Here is a 5,273-nt window from a genome sequence, read left to right as displayed (position 1 = left end):
ACTCACTGGAGACAAGGATGTCGAGCTCACCGATGCTATGCACATCTCTCAACTCACTTATCAACATGCAATACTTATGAGGTTTGCTTTGTCCAATTTGGTAAATGTTTCTAATGACCTTGCCTTTCTATTATACAAAATCACTACTGATGCTTAAGTTGATTTGGCTGATCTTATTTGGGAACAAATTATGTCTTTTAGAAAGGGTAAAAAGCCCAAACTTAACCTTGTGTTTCCCAATTTGATTTATAAGATCTTATCTGCTCCAAGGGAATTGATTCTTGACAATAAATCAAGCGAGCCTCCCATTGTTGGTCAGACATTCAAAATCTCATAAAAACTCTCTCAAGGAAAGTCTTCCAAGAAATCAGGTCGTTGTGCTTCTCCTGGAGTACCAAATGCTTCACTTGCTGCCACTGCTTCAACTTCTGCACCTGCAGAACTGCAGAAATCAATACTCGTTTGGCTAGGATGGAGAATAGTCAAGGACAGCTTCTCAGGAAGATGGACATCATCATGAATTACGTTCAAAGTGGCTAGGATGGCTGGTTGAATTAATGTTTATGTTTTTATTGTTTTTGTTGAACTTTAATGTCATTTTTTGTTGTCTTTTGTGGTTTTTGGCTCATTTGATAGACAAAAAGGGGGAGTAGTATTATTTTTTGGATTACAACTCTGGACCCTATTTTCAGGGAGAGTTGTTTGTTTGTGGTTTCGTTGAACTTTTTCCATTTAAAAAGTTATCATGTTTTTTTGTTATATGTGTTAGTAAGCTTTCATGCAGGGGGAGTATTTTTATACTCTCATTTTTTGTTCTAACATTTTGTTTTGTAGATTCATCCTTGTTGGTTTTCTCCAAAATATTTTGTCAATCAAAGTGCCAAAGGGGGAGATTGTTAATTCTATTTTTGGCATATTTAATTTGACAAACATATTTTGTATTTTCTTATTATATTCGGTTGTATCTAAATATATATTATTGATATATGCTTTATTTGTTTTAAATAATAAAAGTATAATTGATGACAAACTTTTCTATATTAGGAAAGTTTGCCAAAAATAGTGTGGCTTTATTATTATGAAAATAAATCTTTTTGAGCTGTCTTTTTCCAGCTGATTACCTTATTATATCTGACCATATAATTAATTTTTATTGCATGATCAAGTTATAAAAGGGAAGTCTTGATTCATACATCAAAGGATCGATTGTTACCATATATAGCTCACGATTCTGTAGCTACAGAATCAGGAAATCTTGTCAAATTGGAGAATTCTTTTAGGAAAGTTTCCTTGTGGGCTTATGTCTGTTTAGACCATGTATTAGTTGCCCAATATGAGTATAATGACTATAAATACTCATATTGACTGCTAGGTTTTAGTTACCTCTTTGTATTTCATTCTTATTTGTAAAAGAGAGTCTTTATTATGTAGAGGTGAGTGAGTTCGACTCTACCTCTGTTTATTAGTGTCCTTGTAATGGTTTTGAGTCTTCAAACAATTCTACAAAGGAGGTGAACAAAGTGCAAACCTTCGGGAGAAGGTGGTTCAAGTCTTGCTTCGGGAGGAAGCAAGCACACTTCAAGCAGATCGAAGGGACACTACAAGAAAAAATGTTTTTAATAACACCGAAAATGTGTTATCAAAACATACGATAACACTTTCTGATGTGTTAAGACCGACTATGTTATCGTAGGTCAGGGTACTTTACATAACACTTTATCAGTGTTATACAGATGTGTTATTGTATTGTCAACGATAACACAATTTCTGTGTTATTTTAATATATAGATCAGTGTTGAATTATGTTATTTATAGTCGATTATATAACACTTTTTTTGTGTTATACTACACTTTAGTATAACACTTTTTTTGTGTTATACTACACTTTAGTATAACACATTATTTGTGTTATACTACACTTTAGTATAACACATGTGTTATATTAGCTTAGAGAAACATAATCTTTTTTTACTTCCACAAAACTAGGAAAACAAATATGAAAGTTGAAGCCAAATAAGGTAACATAAATAGATTTTTATTAATTACTCAAATGTAATTACAATATTTAGTCTATTAGTCTAGGCTTAAGAAATCATATTACAACATAATTTATGCCCAATTCAGATTCCTTTATCACTAAATACAAAACAAGAAATGTATACAAAAATTAGTGAAATACATTCTTCCATTCTTTGCATCAATATCTCGATGGCTTTGCAGTTTCTTTGAAAGTGTTATGCTTCAAAAACAGGTCAGTAAATGCCACCCTCAAGTTCTTAAATAACCTCTCTATCTAATTCACTTGGTGTCCTTTGCCTGCAAGATCCTAGAAAATGGAGTAGGATCCACCAAAATCCGAGATAAGTCTACAGATCAGTGCTTGAAGTATCATACAAAAATAAAACTGTAAAACCCACATAGCTCTTACCATTTTCTGAAAGCTTTTTCAAGACTGCAGTATGTATTCCATCTTTTAGATACCACAAATTGTCAACAGCAGCAACTAAATTACTTAAGATGTTCTTAGTCTGTTCAGAGGCTCTCTGTTGATCACCTTCCATCTGTTTAGGAAGGTCACATAAAGATGAACTTTCTGTTGCACCAGTTTCCGTAAGACGGCTAAGAAAAGCCTCATGAAAAGTAGATTCAAATTCATATGAAATACAGTATAAAACTTCCTTATCAACAAACACTTCAAACACTATTTCCCTGATGTCACTTCCAGTTTGCAAGCAGGGGTTATAAAGCCCTTATAGGTGCAAAACAATTAAACTTGTAACTAAACTATACTAAATTTCTATGAATAGAATGATAGTAAATGTAGAAGCAAATATTACATCCTTATGTTAATAAAACAGATCTAATGATCCACAGCACAAAAACCAATTGTTATCTTGAAAACCCAAATTTCACCACTAATGTTTCAAATGCTAATTAAATAGAAATTTAAAAAGGAACAATGTTGCATAAATATCCAATTTTTACATTAGACTCCAAATATCATAAAGTCAAATGTATATAAGAGGATTAGTTAAAGCCAAAGCTTTACAACCTTAATTAACAATCAGAATACCTTCAAGACAGATTGCTTGTTTAGCTTTCTGAATGTGAATATTGGCAAGGAGAAGAATTAGATGTTCCCTCTGGTTGGCAACATTGCCTTCCTGGTTAGAAAACACATTATGAAAATTTAGAGAAGCATCAAAATATGAGCAATGCAGAAGAAAGAGCACATAGTCCAACCATGGAAAACAGAAATCAGAAGTACTTGGCAAAAATGGCCTGAATGGACAGGTAAAGTCATATCTCAACCTTTTTCTAGAGATTGTCTAGTCAGAAGCTATCTCCTTTAACATCTATTTTTTTAAGAAAAAAAACCTCAGAGCCATAGATAGTTTTCCAAACCATGAAATAGTCTTAGGAAGGGTACAATAATCAAATTTAGAGCACCATAACACTAGCTGCGGAAATTATTGTTAACTGGACATTTTTTTCCTTTGAAAAAGAGAGTAATGAAAAAATATTATTTTTTCAGTTAGGGACAAGTAAAGACAGCCATCTAATAGCAATAATGAAATAACAAAAGAACCATATTTTGCTCTCAGAACTGCAATATGAGTTTTGCTCAATACACCAGAGCATACATTTAGTTCAAATATTGTTAGATATTAGATGTCAAACTAGGAATGCATTGCAAGAGAAGGGAAGCTTATAGATTACCCCTAACAATGTGACCAAGATACGAGTTCCACTGCATCCTAATGGGTGTCCCAATGATACAGCCCCACCATGTATGTTAAGGCTTTCCTGAGATATTTGGAAATTGGAAGAGTAGAAAAATGTAGATAAGGATAGTGACAAAATGGAGCAAAGCTTAAATGCATTGTGGACTGATGAATGACTATACAAATTGTAGAAAATGGAAGAGTGATCACATTTAAAATAGCATACATTTCAGACTTAAGAGTAAATCAACTTGAAAGAAATCATCTAGTTTTCTCCAAACTCACAGGATTAAGACCAATGCAGAATTTGGCACAAATTATTTAATAGATTTAAATAACAGTAGAAAAAACTAAAAAACAGCACAAATAACTATAGAGCCTAATATGCTCCATAGAACAATAGAATGAATTGAAACTTTTATTAGGAGACAATAGCTTCAACACAAGATTTCCTTCAAACCATTGCATGGAGCCTTATAAAGACTGAGCAAAAGGAAAAGAGAAAGAGAAAAAAGAAAAAAAGGGGGATAAGTCTTCCAAAAATAAGATAGTAACTTAACATACAAATAAGAGCAAAAATAAGACACTTGAAACATATTTATTAAGTGCAGTACAAATAAGAGCAAAAATGAAGGAAGCTATTCTAAAATACTGAGGAAAATTACCTGTTGTTTGAGCCATTCATTGTAAAGTTGTTGCCAACCAAGTTACTGCCAAAAAAAATGACAGCTTTTCTTAGAGAGAAAGAGTTAACCAAATGTACCAGTGAGTTTCTTAATTAACTTACAGTTTTTGTAACTGTTGGAGCTCTCCGTTATTCGATGAAATTGCACTAGTGATATTGTTGTTCCTAAGTACTCTGCAGGCTTTTTTTAATAGTTGTTAGATTATATCTCAAAGCAGAACAACACAGAATAAAAAAGATATGTTTGAATTTGAATGATTTATTAGAAAGGGTGAAATAATGTGTTGAAACCATGTTACTTACAAGGTACTTAGAGACTTCATATCCTTGATAAATGCAAGAGAAGAACTTACATTAGATATTTCACTTAACCGCGTACAGATAATTCACACTAAAGATTATTAGCATTAAAAATTATAAAAATCTGACAAAAAACTTACCAACTAGTAAGGACTGTCTACTCAAAACAGGTTTAATTAATTAGAATTTGTAAAAGTAATGTCCCTGCAAAATTGAGCTTCAATCAGAACATTTAAAATTATGATTATTTTAGCACTAGACATATATATCCTTGAAGTCATAATGCAATTAAGAAAAATTATGATTATTTTCAAAGCCCATTTACATCTTCACCCACCTCGTAAGAGATAGAGAGAGTAGTAGTAGTAGTAGTAGTAAAGAAGGAATGAAAGAGAGATAGATAGATAGATATGATGGTGGTGGTGGTGATAATGAGGCGGCAAAGATGTAAAGGGCAATTATGAAAAACCAAGGAGAATTTGTTTCCAATAATGAGTTTTTCCATCACAGGGCAGAAATACTATTATACATGATATAATCATCACTAGAAGTCCATTGAAAAG

General features: G+C 32.3%; 1 long non-coding RNA gene across 1 annotated transcript; it reads right to left on the bottom strand.

Moving 5' to 3' along the window:
- Nucleotides 1–2,438: 2,438 nt before the first annotated feature.
- On the bottom strand, nt 2,439–4,572 carry LOC133789661 (uncharacterized). Its single transcript, XR_009873653.1, has 4 exons — nt 4,391–4,572; nt 3,721–3,807; nt 3,074–3,164; nt 2,439–2,561 (listed from the first exon to the last, which is right to left on the bottom strand). It is a non-coding gene; the product is annotated as an uncharacterized LOC133789661 (long non-coding RNA).
- Nucleotides 4,573–5,273: the final 701 nt, after the last annotated feature.

The sequence above is a fragment of the Humulus lupulus genome, chromosome 7 (assembly GCF_963169125.1).
Source record: "Humulus lupulus chromosome 7, drHumLupu1.1, whole genome shotgun sequence".
Taxonomy (NCBI): domain Eukaryota; kingdom Viridiplantae; phylum Streptophyta; class Magnoliopsida; order Rosales; family Cannabaceae; genus Humulus; species Humulus lupulus.
Note: the sequence above shows the minus strand (reverse complement) of the source record. Positions and strands in the feature narration are given on the sequence as shown.